The sequence below is a fragment of the Musca autumnalis genome, unplaced genomic scaffold, assembly GCF_047663935.1.
Source record: "Musca autumnalis isolate F117 unplaced genomic scaffold, ASM4766393v1 scaffold_2, whole genome shotgun sequence".
Classification (NCBI taxonomy): domain Eukaryota; kingdom Metazoa; phylum Arthropoda; class Insecta; order Diptera; family Muscidae; genus Musca; species Musca autumnalis.
The window spans coordinates 173736350-173755056 of record NW_027411755.1 but is presented as its reverse complement, the minus strand read 5'-3'; the positions used below and the strand labels follow the sequence as shown (position 1 = coordinate 173755056).

The 18707-nt window shown below is 36.4% G+C and overlaps 1 protein-coding gene across 1 annotated transcript in view; it reads left to right on the top strand.

The window, feature by feature from the left end:
- The window catches only part of LOC141392453 (uncharacterized), a 159608-nt gene that overhangs the window by 6846 nt on the left and 134055 nt on the right, over window positions 1-18707 (top strand). The window lies entirely within an intron of this gene.

Sequence of the window (18707 nt, the reverse complement as noted above, 5' to 3'; positions counted from 1 at the left end):
TGGGTATAGTAGGCTGTAGCTCTGTTATCTCATCGTGTACACCAACACAATTGCAATCTATAGAAAGATCAAGCGTTCCTCTTCCAAGTATAGCTTAATTGCCCGGAATATCTCTTCCAGGAATAAAGATATAAGCTGTATATTAAAAATTTTCACAATTTTTTAACCCTCTAAATATTATCTGATCGCGATCTCAAATTACAAGCTTCTTCTTCGTCATATACTCTTGCCTTATTAAAAATTTCGAGGCGATCGGACTATTATTGCGACCTACAGAGCAGCTACAAAATCGGATAAAAATTATGTTTTTGGCCCATTTCACCCGCTAAATTAAATAGCGATCTATTCTAATGTGAAACCGACCTTCATGCCAAATTTCGACGATCGGTCCATAATTGCGGCCTGGAGTTTGATTACAATTTGTAATGGACAGACGGACACACGGACGGACGGACGGACACACATCTCAAAATCGCTTTATCTCGCCAAGATATGAAGATTGGTATACCACATTGGGGGTCTCCCACGAATATTTCGCGGTGTTACATGAATTTTTACCAAAACTAACGTATAATACCCTTTCCACATAGTGGTTTAGGGTATAATTATACAAGGAAAACCAAATAAAGTAAAAAATTTGGCTCATTTGAGTAGAACCCCCCTTTACAACTTGGAAAAACAGAAAGATTTTATAAGAATAGCGATGCATATTCACTCTATATTGAAAATTAAGTACTTTCAGTAATATTCAGTAAAAGTATATCCCTCCTGCTTAAGGATACACCCGTATATCCCGCTTTGGCAAGGATTCTTTAGATAATCAAGTGTAATGCTTAACAAAGCTTGTTATACCCTCCACCATATGGAGGGTATAATTAAATTTGTCATTCTGTTTGTAACACATCGAAATATTCGTCGGAGACCCTATAAAGTATATATATTATTGATCAGCATAAAATTCTATGTCGATTGGACCATGTCCGTCTGTCCGTCTGTCTGTCTGTTGAAATCAAGATACAGCTCGCAATTTTAAAGATAGAGAGTCAAAATTTGGTACAGAAGTTTTTATTACTTGCAGGATGATATATCGGTCCACGTTTTGATATAGCCCCCATAGAACGGTACCTCCCGATTTTCGGTATTTTAAAGGTTTTAGCTTCATTATCACACCGCAATGGCTGAAATTTGGTACTTAGTCTACGTTGGTGGTATACAACTTTCCCCGAGAACTTTGTCGGTATTGGTCCATGCCTTCATATAGCCCCCATAGAACGGTACCTCTCGATTTTCGTAATACTGAAGATTGTGACGTCAATATCCGACCGAAATGGCTGAAATTCGTTATTTCGCCTTCCAAGAGTTATAAAATATTCCAGAAGAGTATTATCAGTATAGGTCCACGTCTTGATATATCCCCATAGAAGCGTACTTCTTGATTTTCGGTATTTTTTAAGTGTTAGCCACATTCTGTTAACGAAATATAGGAATTTTGGTATTTAGTCTTCTTTGAGCCTAAAAACTTTCCGTCAGAAATCTGCCGGTATAGATCGACGTTTTGAACTAGCCCCCATAGAATGGTGCCTCACATTGTTTAACCGAAATTGCTGAAATTTAGTATTAAGTCTTCTTCATACACGAAAGGAAACTAATTATTCCATTTTACTTCAATACAACTCGTGGTGGAGGGTATAACAAGTTCGGCCCGGCCGAACTTAACACCGTTCTTACTTGTTTTTTTGTTGTTTTTTTTCAACAAGTTTATTTTTGGAAGCGTTCTGTCTGCAAAAGTCGTATATTTTACGCATAAGTCATTACCATACATTTTAGAGAATATTTACCACTGTAGACTATGAAGGCCCGCTTAGGATATCCGCATTTCTTTTCAAAAATTTATGTTTTGATGACTCGAAGTGTACAAATGTTTATAAAATCGTGACGAAATTACCAATCCGGATATCCGAAAATGCGTCCCACTACTGGAAATGCCTCTTTCAGAAATCCTTTTTCATTTGTCGTGCTCATTTAGGGTGAAAGAAATTCACGCCCATGCGCTGAAACCAATTGTTGAATCCCTTCCCACTCCGATTTAGACACCTCCAAAACATGGTTTTTGATTGCTTTCATAGCATCTTCTGGCTACGAAAATCCTTGACCACGCCTTTTTTCTTGATATGCTGGAATCAAATAAAATTAATAAATCCCCAGTCAGGGCTGTACGGCGGATGACCCATCAATCCCACGTTTTGTCCGGTCAACCAGGCGCTGGTTTGAATCTATGTGTGAGAGTTCGCATTGTCATGAAGCAGAATGATTCGTCTTTACTTGTTCGTTTTTCGAATTTCTCAGGGGACTTCTGGCAAAAAAATTATAGTGTACCACTCAGAACTACATTTCTGAAGCCATATAGTCGTCATACCCTAAGTTTTGCCAAAGAAACATGCGACCATTTGCTTCGAAGTGCTTCTTACATGAATAAGTTTTGTTTGATTTGGCTCTCTTTCCAAGACCTAAACGGTCGATTCCTGTTTTGTTTCGGGCTCCTAAGCATAGATTCAAGATTCGTCGTCTGTGACGATCTTATAAATGTCGTTTGAAGCACAACGATCCTTTTTATTCACTAATTCTTTGCACCAATCCACAAGATATTGGATCTAACGATAATAATCCATGTTTGCGGTCAGGTGTTCATGCAGTATCAAATGTTAGTTGGTGGAAGAAATGCCCAAGGATGTCTCTATCTCATGGTTTATAAGATGGCGACATTGCATAATCCGTTCACGCACGGCTTAATTTTTTCCGGTACAACGCCCGTGTTTGAACGACCCTCACGACTTTCGTCAATTTATGTTATTCGTCAATCCAATAATTTTGTTTTTAGATTAAAAGTTGTGGTAGATTGCCGGCTTTTGCCCGGGATTTAAAACATCAACCCTTGGACAGATACAAAGTGGGACTAAGCGAACCAAATCTTCTTTGCATTGTAAGACATTTCAACATTATAAGATGAAGCAGGCGACTTCCCTTCGGCTGGAATTTGAGACTTAAACCCTTGGACAGATTTAAACACAGGCAACGCGTGCAAAATTTTCTTCCAAATGTTTTGGCAATTATGTCCGCAATTTTTTTGGGAGTTATGTCCACAAATAGCGGACATAAATAATTTTGTGGTTTTATCCGTGGGAGTAATGTCCGGCCCCGAATAGTCAAATGATTGTAAATGGATCAGAAGGTACTTACATGAAATGAAAAACAAAGAGGTATTTCGATATCTCACATTTCCCCTGAAGGTAGGACTATGGTTGCAACGACAAATATGTTTTTTTTTCTGAGGAAAATAACACAGTCTAAAAATTTGAAATTTTTCATGTCTAATTTTTGTGAACATTTTCTTAATTTAAAATTTAAGCATAATCTATCTTCAGATGTACTCTCATAGATTTAATCAGATTTGGTTGATAATAGAATAATATACTATGAGATACGGTTTGATACTAAGTTCTCACTCTGTGTGGTTCATTCTGTACCTGTCCTACCTTAGAATAAATATTACATTTAACTTGTACAGATTCGAATAGGCTGATAATTTCCATCCCAACTGCACTTGTTTCCACTACACATTTAAAAATGATGCACTATGAGCGGTCATGTACTGCTCCCCAAAAATATGTTAAACACATTCGTACAACTGCCACTGAAATAACATCAAGTGTTAACATTTTCCAAATAAAATATAATTTTCCTACAAACGTTCTTTTACTTGTAAACAAAACAGTATTCAATGGGTTAACATGGTAACCCAACTGTCGATTCTTATAACTTTACACAAAACCAGTTCGATGTTGGCGTATAAGTGAATTGTTGTTTGTCGTTTTGGTTACTTGCAACAAATCTTGTGCAACAACTTTTTCCAAGATTACAGCAAAGGCAACAACAACAAAACAAGATACTATGAACAAAAACAACATGAAATTCTATTGAGTAACTGTTGGGGCAGCAGCAACAACAACAACAACATTTCATTTGATTCTCTCAGAGTGCACTTCAATTCACTGGAAATTGTAATTATATTAAATGATTGGCAACATGTGTATGTTCATGAGTATGTGTGTGTGTGCTATCAGCGGGAAGAAGAACATCGCCAATTGATTACAATGAAGATCACCATCAAACATCCGACAGAACAACTTTAGTTAGTCATGTGGAAATGTGTGAACTTTTCTTGCAACTTTTGTTGTTGCTTTTTTGTATTTATTGTTTAATCGCATATTTCAACAAGTTTTTACTTTTCATTACAACTGTCAGAGAGTGCATACATACTTATGCGGCACAGTGGATGGAGGAGTAAAGGCTTATTTTTTTGTTGATGTTTTTGTATTATTCCAAAGACTTCAATAAGTTTTTTACGTTTGAGAAGCAAGAAAACAAAATTTTTATGTATTTATATTCTTCAGTGATTTTGGGACCAAGAAATTAGTGTTTAAATTTATTGTTTTGTTTATATTATCCAAGGCTTCAAAGTTGACCCATTTTTGTTTGGACTCCGACTCCAGCAAAGTTTTTTCACGACATTGACACCAACTGCGGAGTCGATTCTAAAAATAAATTCCAACACACAAAATTAATAAAATTTTTACTAACACTGTGTGTAATTTTTTGAGTCATGTTTTATTAACCATATTCTGACTCCCGAGTGTGATAGAAGACCAAAAAATAGAAGGCACGTGTCTCGCCATTTTTCCCTATCTCATCCACTTTTGCGGTTATAGGCCCCCAAAGGTTTGAGGCTTTGATGTAAAAAGGGGTAATTTTTCAAGACTATATCTTCCAAACCGTTAGGAATTTTGAATTTATCTCAGAGGCAAAGTTGTAGATCTTGTCTTAAGGAACAAAAATTGTAAACAGTATAATGCATCAAACTTCTCTGATTATTATATTATTATTATTTTTTTCTGATTATAATCAGCTGGATTTTTATACCCTACACGACAAAGTGAAAAGGGTAATATACATTCCGCCCGCATGAGTTATTTTTGGAACACGATCTCTCGACGTTTACATACGTGCCAATTACGTGCTCAGATAACACAGTTACAGCCTAATATATAAGGGTTTAAATTTAAATTTTGTGTAGTATAATCATAATCACGCAAGAGTTCGGAGTTATAGTGCGTTTTTATATACCCGAATTTAACAAACCCACTGGGTTTTAAATGTCAACTCCCTTGCGTATACGTCAAATAAATCCTCATTAAGAAATAAAATTAATTAAACTTTTATTGAATTCGTTAGCTAAGTACTCCACTGCAAATGGTTCATACTCAGTTTGTCGATTTACTCCACGAAACGACTAAAAAATGCATTTGAAGTTGCACTTTTGTTTAATATTTTTTTTTTGTAAGAAATGTATTTTTGATTCATTAAAAAAATGGAGTGGCGCGGACAAATGGTAAGTCAGTATGCCATGATTTATTTTTCATAATATTTTACAAAATAATTATGATATTTTACACTTTAAAAAATGCAAAAAACTCTTATTGTTTTCGTGCAATTTTAGTCGGAAAGAAGTGATTTTTTGAAGTTTTCAAACTTGTCATTTTTTATTTTCCGTAGTCATTTCAAAAGTGAGTTACGTACATTCACGTGTTAAGATATATATATAATCTGAAAGATTGGATTCTCCTCTGTTCGCAAAGCTATAAAACTGGTGCGGTATCGCGCGGTCTTTGGAGATATTCAAGATTTTCTAAAAAGACTTCGGGAATTTTATTCAGTTGCATTTTCCAAAAGTGGAAGGTAAACGCGACAATGAACGCCATTGTTGACTGTGTTTTGAAGAAATGGACTCACTAATTCTAACAGTGATAATTTCTGTAAAATTAAGAAACCTCTCGCAATTTTTCATAATTTTGACCTCTAAATGTTGGTGATTTACATATAGTGCAACATTTTTAGATGCTGCGGTACAAATACCAAAATACGTTAAAAATTGTAATGTAGTGCAGACCTGAACTTGATCTGAAAGACATTATTAACAAAATTAATGGTACAGACCTGCTGAATGGACCAATAAACATTATATATATATAAATGAAAACAAAAAATATTGACATTTTACTCCTTAATAGATGTGTAGGGTTGTGGGGCTTCACCCAGAAGTGGACCTATGTTGACAGCTTTTGTGTGAGGAGGTTCTTTATTCGCTAACATCTTAAAATTTACATTTGCATCAAAATCGGCTGCAATTTTTGTCTTTAACCTTTAAAATACCCAATATGAGGGAACCAGGCATGTGGGGCTATTCCAAAACGCGAACCTATATTGAAAATATTTTGTACATAAGTTTTCTATCCGCTGAAAACTCAATATACCAATTTACATCAAAATCGATTGAAAAATGAATGTAAAACGTAGAAACGGCAGCCACCGTTACGTGACCGCTACAGGAAACCGGGGGTCTATGTGGCCCAATTTGAGTCCCACACTGTCCACTAATATAAGAAAACATTTTGTGCAAAATTTTAGGAATCTACACCTTTTCTTTAAAAGTTATTAGTAAAGTTCCGCTAAAGTGCTCATATTTTGCAGTGTGCGAAGGTGACCAAATTTTTACACAGATATCGGGTAGTGTTTAGCTGGTGAGCTTGACCCTAAAATTTGTGGAAAAATATCCAAAATTATTTTCATATTTTCAATTCTAAATTCTGGGAGACATATTTTAAACTTTGGAGACATATTCCGTCAAATTACGAAAACCAAACATGAAAACCAACTCTTGACCTCTCCCTTAATACAAATTACATCAATCTAGAGGTAAGATGATAGAACTACTGTCTAACATACATATAAGTGGGTCCCTTCAGTGTTGCTTTATTTATAAAGAACTGAATTTACCTTCCATGTTACAAACTGCAACAAAGTTTTCGGTAAAATCACCGAAAGCTATTTCTAAGGGTATTTTGATTTTTTCGTTCGATGCAAATTTTAATTGTTAATTGTCCATAATATACGAAGGACACTAAAAACTTTCTGGCCTAGGCAACATGCAGTGTCGCCAGGCGTCATTTGACATTTTTTTTTTTGGAAGGCTTGACACCGTGGTGCAATGGTATGCACGCCCGCCTTGCACACAGAAGGTCGGTGGTTCGATTCCCCGGCCAGGCAACATCAAACATTTTTCAACGGTGGCAAAAATACCCCTCAGTAATGGTGGCGACATTTCCTGAGTATTTCAGCCTTGTAAAACTTCTCTACAAGTGGTGTCTTTAGACACGCCGTTCGGACTCGGCGATAAACAGTAGGTCCCATATCATTGAGCTAATATGAATCGGGGTGCACTCATTGATATGAGAGAAGTCTCCCTTGTCCCGTATGGGATGTTGTGGAACAATGTTTTTTTTTTTTTTTTTTTTTTTTTTGACAGCTCTTAGCCTAAGCGTACTCAGGACAGTTTGACATACGACCATGTGTTGGGTTGTTCACAGTGACTTGAAAAAATTACTTTGCAAAAAAATGGAATTTACTTGTGAACATTTTCCGATAATTTTTCACAACTTTCGCCGTGGATAATCACGGCACGAGTGAATCGATCAAATTAAATATTTGTATGTCTATTCAGGACCATTCTATAGCTCTATAAAAAACTGGTTTAGTGAATTTAATCGTGGTCGACACTCGCTAAAAACAAAGATCGTAAGGGTCGTCCAAAAACGCCCGTTGTGTCAGAACAAATTAAGACGTGCGTGATCGGATAATGCGAGATCGCCATGTTATATACCGTGAGATAGAGGCATTCTTGGGCATTTCTTCCACCATATAAGATTTGGTATTTGCATGAACACTTGGCCGCAAAGTGTTTTTTTCTCGCTGGATCCAGCAAAATTGGTCAATCGCTCAAAAAGAGACTATTGTGGATTGGTGCAAAGAAATTGTGAATAAAAACAATCGCGGTGCTTCAAACGACATTTATAAGATCGTCACAGGCGACGAATCTTGGATCTGTGCTTAGGAGACCAAAAAAAAAAAAAGAAAACAGGAATTTAGCGAGCCAAATCCAACGATTGTTGTTCATGGAAGAAGACTTTCGAATAAAATGGTAGCCTGCTTCTTCGGCAAACTGGCAGCGTTGTGACTACACGCAAAAAAAAAAAACGGCCTCTCTAACATATCGACGCCTCCAAATAATAGTATGCTAAGTCGACTTAGCATGTTTTCAAGTTCTTTACATTTTTATATTTAACGTCCTTTAACTTAAATTCTGTCAAATTTTGGTAATGATCGGACAATCCGAACAGAAGTTATTAACAAATATTTACTTAGCATAGTACTGAAGGTCAAAGAAATTTCCAAAATTTTAGAGCTTGTCCTGCGAAACTCGCTTTTCAGAATTAGCAAACTATTATTTGGAGGTGTCGAACGTCCTTTAACTTAAATTCTGTCTAATTTTGGTAATGATCGGTCAATCCGAACAGAAGTTATTAACAAATATTTACTTAGCATAGTACTGAAGTTCAAAAAAATTTCCAAACTTTGAGAGCTTCTCCTGAAAAAATCACTTTTTAGACTTAGAATACTATTATTTGGAGGTGTCGATATGTCCCAAACATATTTGGCAGCAAACATATATATGTTTGCAACAGTCCCAAACATAATATATGTTTGGGTCTGCAAACAAATATATGTTTGGGTGGAAACAAATATATGTTTGGGTGGAAACAAATATATGTTTGGGTGCAAACATATATATGTTTGGGTGCAAAGATACTTATGTTTGGGTGCAAACAAAGATATGTTTGGGTGGAAACAATTTTATGTTTGGGTGCAAACATTTTATATGTTTGGGTGAAAAAAATACAAACCCAAAAGGCACAAAAAAACAAACACATGCACCAGTGGGCGCTTACTGAGAGCAAGGGAGCGTAAAATTCAATGTAAAACACTTTAAAATGTGTGCTCACTTGCTCTCAGTAAGAACTCACTGGCTATCTCTATAGTATACACACAAAATTTCTGGTTTTTTATTAAAAGCAAAAGAACAACAAACACATAGGTACATACAAAATTCCAAAGAAATACATAACACACTTTAATAAAAGAAAAACTGATTGAAATAATTTGTAAATAGTCACACTTTTAAAAAGGAAAAATATATAAAACGTTGTTGAACGCTTCTCCTTAGTTGTGAAATAAAATAAATTGTCCTCATAGTTGAAATCATCCGCGGGGAATCGGCATCTAGAATCAAATGATTATGTAATGTAATAAATAAATATGCATATGCCATATTTCAAATATACATAAGTATGTATGTAATTACCAATATTAAATGCGATTTCTTCCTTGTCCAATAAATTAATTCCATTCAACTTTCCGATTCAATTATAAAATGTATTGGGCATTTAATTTACTAGAAAGTACAATTTCTTTAAGAAAACACAAAACACTGATTTATTCACTCACTTTACCGTCTTGACTCTACAAAGGCAACTAAAACACTGAAGAAAGAAAAAAAATATAATTCATATCATTGCTTCTTTTCTTCTTCGTTAACAACAACAAAACAAGAAACACACGAGTTTGACGAATACATGCCACCAAAGCCCCCTTCTTCGCTTCTACGTTTTCTATTATACAATACGCACAACTCTTTATTATAAAACAGCATTCCACAGCCGCGAGAGCACTGTTATTACTCTCGTTGACAAACATCCTCTCTCCACCCATGAAAAAAATGTTCTAACATAAAAAATATGTTTTAACCAAACATATCACATTGAGATATGTTACAAAATGTTGCAAACATATATTTGTTTGCAACCGGTCTCAAACATATATTTGTTTGGATCCAAACATATTTCTAACATAAATTTTTCTGCGTGTAGAACTGCTTAAGAAATGTAGGACGGTTAATCCTGAGTGGTACATTACAATTTGTTTACAGAAGTCTTCTGAGAAATTCGAAAAACGAACAAGAGAAGACAATGCGAGCTCTCACACATCGATTCAAACCAGCGCACACTGGTCGAAACCACTGATCTAGCGGCGCAAAAGTAAAAAAATCGAACTTTAAATTGCGAAATATTTTCCATTGTATCGATTATAGACACTTTGCAGACAAAGATTTTGTTTTTTCATTTTTGTTGTTGTAAATATTCACTCAGTTATTCACTATAAAATACAAGAGTTTTTGTTGCATCAGATTTTAAAAAATTGTTGCAAAAAATTAGCTTCATATTTGTTTAAATGTTAAATAAATTCATAATGAAACTGGACAAGATTTATTTTTAATTAATAGCAGAGGGTGTGATTTAAATTATAAAAATTAGTTTGGGGTCTGGAGGTACTTACTTATATAGCAATAATTTTTCAAAAAATCCAATTTTTTAGAGTTTTTATGGGTTGTACGCGCTTGTTCCATAGAGTGCATCTTGTAAACTTAGCCGAACTTAGGTTCGACTATTTTTTGGGGAATGAAATTGGACTCTCTGGATACGGAATAACCACATTAGGGCTGCAAATATTTGCAAATCTTGTGATAACTGCACTTTTAAAATATGTGATTTTGCTTGATTTTAGCTGGGCATTTATATGTGAGCTATATCAAAATATGGACCTATCATTAGAAATGTTTGCAAGGAGGAGTTCTACCCCCGGAGACACTATAATACCATATTATAGCTAAATATGTTATTAAATATGGGATAACAAGTAAAAATTCAATGAATCGGGGGTACCATAAAAAGGGGTTACATCGAAACATAAATCCGTGTTGAAAATGTTTTGTAAGAAGATTTTATACGCAGTGAGAACACGGAATGCAAAATTACAGCCAAGTTGGTTTAAAAATGTGGACATGATATTCAAAATACCTTAAATTGGGAGGTACGGTTACATGGGGGCTATATCAAAACGTGCACCTATGTCCATAATTTTTGGTGAAAATATTTTGTGACCACTAGGTACTCTAAGTACCAAATTACAGGTAATTTGCTACGAAATTGTGGCTTAAATCCTCAAAATACCGAAAATCTAAAGGTACCGTTATATGGGGGCTATACCAAAACATCAGCCGATATTGTTCATATTTGGCCCATTATTACCCACAGGTACAAGCAGAGTTTGTGCCAAATTTCAGTGTCGTATCTCAATTCGTTTGCAAGTTATTAATTTCGCGCCGCTAGATCAGCGCTTTCGACCACCGTGCAGCGCCTGTTTGACCGGATAAAACGTGGAATTGATGGGTCATCCGCCGTACAGCCCTGACTGGGGATCCAATGACTTCATTTGATTGCAGCACATCAAGAAAAAAGGTGTGGTCAACGATTTCATCGTAAAAGCAGCTCCCTTTACGACGGTACAATTTTTTTTGCGCAAGTCCATACTTCCTAAACCTAAAAGCTCCATAAAACCCTGTCGGCACCAAACAAAATGGCAAATCCGCAAGATAATTCTCGCAGGGAGTTTCTGATTAGTACAGACTTTGCACATCTTATTATTTCATCCAGTCATGTATCAGGTTAGAATTTTGACTATATCGGTCCACTCCTTCGGGTACCTCCAACACAAAATTCCGAAAAAGTGAAGTTTAAGAGCTCCTTTCCCATCGTCTTGATTCAACAGTATGTTGTTCTAGCGGCTCCGTTTACAACGGTACAATTTTTTTCCTGACTAAGTCAAAACTTCCTGTGATAATGGCCCAAAAACTCTAAACCCCTGCCGGCACATACTAAAATGGCTATTGTGCAAGATAACTGAAACTTTTTCAAAAATTTCTTTCAAACTTAGTTTAACGTAATTTAATATTTCGAGTCTTTTATGAAAAATTTTTGTTACTAAAAATGTTTGGTATATGTCAATGATTTGGTTTAAGGACGTTCCTTTCCCATTAGGAAATCATTGGATACAAATTCTTTGCCGAATATAAAGTAACTATCTTAAAGCTCTTTGATCTAAAGATAAACAAATTAAAAAATTCTTCAGCTTATGAGGGAGATGAAACATTTTTCCATTCAGTCATTTCAAATAGATGACTTTAATAAATCCAAAATTCTGTGCCTTCAACAAACGTAAAAGAAGAGAATACAGGAATCCTTCTCAGCATAAATATATTTACAAATTCTTCCCACACATCTGATATCGATACTACATTTCATCGAAATTTAGTCTGATCTATGAGAACCAAAATCTTGTTATTGAAGAACAACAGGATTTCTCGTATTCGTATAAAAACGAAAGATTTCCTCATAGAATAAAATCTTAGGAAACCAACACATTTTCTAATTGTATTTAAATAGAGTCCTATTACTGGAAGAAAGATCATTCTAACTTTTCTCAACTAAACGGCTGGCAAACAATAAAACTATCAAAAGAAGTTTAGAATTTTTGCTAAGTTGCTGTTTAAGGTCTGTTCTTGTGGTCCTGATAACAACAATATAATTTGTTGCATGGGCAAGTCCACACTTCCAAAAGCCCTAAAAATCTTACCATAGCCAACCTTAAAGACTAATCCGCAATATAGCTATCGGAAAAAGTAACTGACATTGGTCTTATCTTTGCATATCGTTTTCCTAAAAAAAGATGGACTCTAGCGGCCCGTTCCTTCTTTATTTGTATATCCGTTACCCGGATGTTAGGCGATCATACAATGGTATATTTTTTTATATTCTTATTGGCAATATATAGAACAATTTTATAGAACACCGGTGGCTTGACACATTGATTAAATGGTAAATCGATCGAATTAGAGCCAACCCGAGATGGGCGTTGCTTACATACTGCCAGTGCATTGGTCAGAGTCCCCAATTTTTCCCAATAGAGTTCATGCAGGAGTAGAGTGCAGTAAGACATTTCTTGCATTTCAAGCTACGGTCCAGGATTGTAGCATCCGGAAATAGTTCAAATGCAACTACCTCCAAAAATGATGGCATATTATCTATTCATTCCGCTAGGTTGAAGAAAATTCCTGTGTTCTTGTGAAGCTTTCCGTTATTGAAAGACCGCTCTAATCGTAAAAGGCGCCAATGTAAAGGTTAAGTTCTTAAGTAAGTAAAGTTTATTTCTCTCAATGTATCAAACAATCGTTTTTCTACCGACTTAAATCATAGTTGGTATTATATAATCAGTTTCCGACAACTTCCGAGGCTGAAGTAAACCCCTGATAGTAGATCCCGAGTCCCTAGTTCTAGTCCACGTACTGTCGCCCCACCTAATACTATCCATAAATTTTTTATCCTTAGATAGTATCTAGCGAAACTAAAAGGTACAACTCCACTACTACCGTGGTCTACAATCTATTGGCCTACCCTTTATGTCATTTGTTACTAAAAATCAATCATTAGTCAATTACTAATACCTTATAAACTACAGTATCGACCTTTCCGAACAAAAGCGCATTTTTTTTCCAAACATCCATCGTTATAATTTACGAAGTAAAGTGTTGTTCCTCATCTTTGTTGAAATGAATTGTTCTCGTTCTGTCCGTTGCATGATTAATTGTTGTTTAAATGTTTGGACACTTTTTTCGTTGTTGTTGACTGTGTGGTTGGTGGCAAGCAGAAGCAAGTGTGTGCTGCGGTGTGTTTCGGGGCTGTGCGTGAGAGAACTGAGTAAAGTTGTGAATTTTCAAATGGACAATAAACAATACCAATGGACATATGGACAGACATAAAACGAACAAACGAACTATGTGTGTCTATATATTGTTTATTGTAATGTTGTTGCTGTTATTGTTTTTGTTCATTGGTTGTGGACAAAGACATTTGGTTGGGCATTCTTTGTCCTCAATTCGAGTTTATGGCGATTGATGACAACGATGGTGGCACTGACATTGTTTAATCGTATTTTAATCGTAAACAATTAATATAATGAATTGTTTATATGTCTTTAAATAAAAGTCACACAATTCGACACAGACACACACACCCACGAGCGCATAGCGTTATACAACATGCTTAAATATAATGATTATTATCATTTGATACTTGTGTACTGGTGTGAATTAGTTTGATAGGGTAGTATTTCATTGATATGGGGTATTGTTGGGTTAGGGCAGGTTGGACCAATGTCAGTGGGCCACGATAAATTATTTCGCCCACTAGCCAATTTTGTGGTAGCAACCCAAATATGTTCGTTCATATATTTTATACAGATATCTGGCCGTCGTTCCTCTGTATCCAGACTCAAAAACTCCTGTATTCAAAATTCTGCTTCCATAAAGGATCAGGAGACAGGTGAGTGGGGTTAGCTGAGCAGCTAAATAAATGCAGCATGTCGTGCGGTCTCAATCCACATTCAGGACATGTGTTGGGTATTGTACCATCAATTCAGGCCCAATATGAATTTAGGAGGTGGCATCGTCCGGATCTTAATCGTGTTTGCTTTGGCAGCTGGCGTTTTTCTGTTACGATGGAAGGGGGATGCTATCGGAGCACGGCATTCAAACTGTATCTTTGTACTGCCTGCGTAACTGCATCAGTGATATTGTTATTCAAGGCTGCATGATGTGCTCGTTCATCTAGATGTTCATGCTTACTTCTCTGATGACGGGAGGGCTGTAGGGACAGTATCAACATCTGAACCGATGTTTGTTAAAATCGGTAAAATATATGACCTAAGAAAACATCGGATAGTAATTTGAAGGATATTTAATTAAAATTTACCGAGTTATAGCAAAATCGGGGAAAATATATATGGGGGCTAAAAATCTAAACCGATATGAACCAAATTTGAAATTTTTCATTTCCATGCCCTCATAAGTATTTGTACAAAACTGCATCACCCTTGGTCAACTCCTTCTATTTTTGTCCATGTTTACAAGGAAGCAGCGCCACTGTGGGGGCGGCATTTTGGCAAGTTTGAATATTCTTTCACTGCGTAGCGCTAAAATTTTAATACTACATTGATCTCGCATAGCTTACCACAGTTCAGCCTATTGCTTCTTTATAAGAGGTCAACATGTTTTCTTTGGCAGCACCCCAAGCTCTGCCGGCCAGCGACTTGAAAACCTTCTTCTGTCCGTTTTCCAAATAGCTGTGGGTTGTGGGGACAACCTGAACATGTTGTCTGGTGTTCCACCCAATATCTTGGGGTAGTTAGTGATCGGTATCAATGAATCATCGACCAATATGTTCAAGAGGACCTTAATTTCAGTCGTCCTGGTGGTGAACAGTATGGCAGTAGATTTAGGGGCGGATTTGTTCATATTTCTCAGATGGAAGGACTGTACTAAGTCAGCTGTATAGGCGTCTAATCTATCACATATGTTATCACCGTAAAGATCAAACCATCCTCCGTATACATTACGATCTCTATGGCGTTTGAAGGGTGTGAACTTTTAGAAAGGTAGAGGTTAAACAGCCCAGCCTTGGCGAATTCCACGTGACACTCTAGCTGTTTTAGACTTCTTATTTCTGAATATCAGATACCACTGGTACCCACACATATAATTTATTTTGCTACATTTCAAACACGGCTGCAAGGAAGTCTTTTCTATGTCCTCAAATAGCTTAGGTCGGCGAATAGAATAGGTCAAGAACCACCACAACTGTTCGGACACACGGCCAGCTCTGTTTCAGTCCTCGACTGATATGTGTGAATATGGCGTGTAATAATATTGGCCAACTGAGAAACTGCTTCTCATCAGAAGGAGGAGTAGTGCCTCTAGAATCTATGCTATTGGCGACAATTGGGAGATCGGTATATACGATTTACATCTGATAGTTTCAGTAGCGGGACCACCCTGCCAACTTTCCAGGCTTCTGGTACAATATTGGTGGCTAACGATAGAATTAGGGCACTTGTTAAATACTCAACTCCGGATTCATCCAGTTGTTTATGCATTACCATTGATAACGGGTTTCGGATGACGTCTGCAACATCGCCCATCGTAAATTGTGATGGTACCGCTTCGGCTGGGAGGCGCAACTCTCTTGGGGTGCTCTATAAACCTTAGGTTATAATAATACGCGCACCTCTTTGAATCGTTCTCTCTAACGCCGTTGCAAGTAACAGCCGTTCTGTCATCCTTTTTTCTTGAATTCGAGAGTGCTTGAAACGTTGCCCACAATTTACTTAATCGTGTACCAATTTTGCATTGCTTCAGGTGGTCCAGCCGCTTTTTCCGCTTATGTTATGTTGACATAAAGAGTAAGTTCCATAACTCCTGGGTCTTCAGGGTTCGTACGACGATGCTCATCACGCTGATTTGCTAGTCCCGTCGCCTCTGCTGGGAAATTTGGCCTTATTTCGGATATTCGACCAGTAGGTATGTAGCGAGCGGCTGCTAACCGAGGCAGCTCTCTGAAGCTGTTATTGGTAAATTATCTGAAATCTCGCCAATCAGTTAAGAAAAGAACGGCGTTTAGAGGTTATGAAGTTGGGTGATCTGTAAATGGAGACGATGATTTGAAGATAGTCTGAGCCATGGGAAATAACGGCTTGGCAGGAAACGTCATTTATCAGACAGGGTACCACAATGGTGATGCCAGGAAAGCTATGACAATCTCCTCTTATTCTTAAAGAAGCGCCTTTGTTCACCGTGTAAATTGTACCCCTATGGCTATTTGCCTAGGACAGAATTCCGAAACTCATGATGACCATTGAAGTCCCCTATTACCAGACTAGTTATCGCCCTTCAAAATTCAACTAGTGTCGGACACATAAAGCAGGGCACAACTATTCATCGGCAGCCCCAAACTTAACTGCTAATACCATACATTCCATGAATAGGACACTAGAGTCCAACTGAAGCGAGATAGGTCTGTACTGAACAGACGGGTGCAGAAGGAAGGCAATTCCTAATCCCACACATTCCGTGTATGGTTCACTAGAGTCAAGCGAAATAGGTCTCTTCTGGACATGCTGGTGTATAAGGAACGCAATTCTTCTTTTACTGCTTCTTGTACGAGCCTTTCGTTGTAACCATAGCAACGATGCCAGCTACAGGTGGCAATGACATCTGGTTATCGGATCGCGGTGACATGATGACTTTTTTGCGGAGACCGTTGCAATTGATTGCAGGAATGATGCATTTTCAAGGCACTGAACAACAATATGTTGTTTTGGATGTTGCGTTTGTTGTTTTTATTCGTCGCTAACTTACGGAAAAACATCGGTAACTACCGAAATTTCAATTTGGTACTAGATGCAATTTGTACTTTGAAATGTTAAAGCCGATAAGGACCGTCGCTTGGTATCTGTCTTCCCCTATGTCATCATGTGTCTTAAATTATTCATTAAAATACAACCAACCGATTTCTTACCTTTCTTTGATACAAAAAAAAAAAAAAAAAACAAACAAACAAAAAAACGGAAAGATAATTGATGTACGATGCACAATTTCCCTTAACAATTAACCGTGCAACAGCTAATGCAGCCAACTCAAAAGCAGTTTTCAAGATAATAAACACAGCGTTTAGCTTTGTTTTTGCAACTACTCTTTGTGTCAAAAGAGTCTAAAAGGGCAATTAACACCTTTCTTGGCACCTTTATTTACCGGCAACGATGACTGATTGACTAGCCGTCGTCTGGCTTTATGAGGAATCTGTAAAGAGAACGTGTAATAAGAAAGTGTGAACGAGTCGAATTTTTTATACCCTCCGTTACTCTGTTAGGAGGAATTGACTTGTCGTCGGGTCTTATTTTGTGTTAAGTTTCAAGAAGGTACATTTGAAACCATGGAATAGGTTTCAATTTAATTTCATAAATCAAAAGTTCTTAGACATCATATTGTCCACTTTACAAAAGCTTACTACGTCTCATATTCTTGAGCTAAATAAATATAAATAATAAAGATATTCTTTCGAGAACTATCGAGTATTTATCCTTAATGTAAGATACCATATTTGGGTAATTTATAGATTTTACAAACGGAATAAGAAAATAAGCATGAAATCCCTCCCTTGTGGTGCGCGTTTCAGAACACCAGTGACAACAACAAATTACAACATTAAATGTTGTAATTCATTCTATGTTCATTTTCACACTATTCCATGTAAAAAATTATCTAAACAGTAATGATGAACTTTTACCTCCCGTTCACATCTATTTATATTCCCAAGACCAAAGAAAATACACAATTTCCATTAAATTAAGACTAATTTTTCCTAATTAATTCAGTTGAAATTCCGTTAATTTAAACATTTGAATTTTAACGTAAACTTTTATTAAGCTGTTAGTTTATCATGTTTACAAAAACAACTACTGTATAGAAATGTACACATTACACATATCACTTGTATTACCTATTTCTTATTTGTACTACCTCACTAAAAGCACACGGTGTGCCTTAACCAAATTTAAATGGAAGGTGCTTACATGATTACATGATCATGATATTGTTTTATAAGGAGGCAATACAGTCAGTGCATTGTCTCAATTTGAACTTCTATATCTCAAAAACGATGAAACCTACGAAAGTATCAAAAAGGTCAATCTTGTGGTGAATTTTGACAGCTACAACATTTTCCTAAGGCCTATTTACATAGGACGCGCGGTTTCGAAGCAAAATCGTCAAAACCTAAAGAACCCCTAAAAATGTGAACTTAACTCGCGATTTTTTTGAAAATCCCTCCGGCGATTTTTTTGTTTTTAGATATTTCTCATCTATGGGCATTGTAGTTTCAGAATTTGCAAAAACTTCCCAGGTGTAAGCACCTTCCATTTAAAATTAGTTAAGGCGCACCGTGAGGAATGTTGAGTTCAGTGTATTTCCT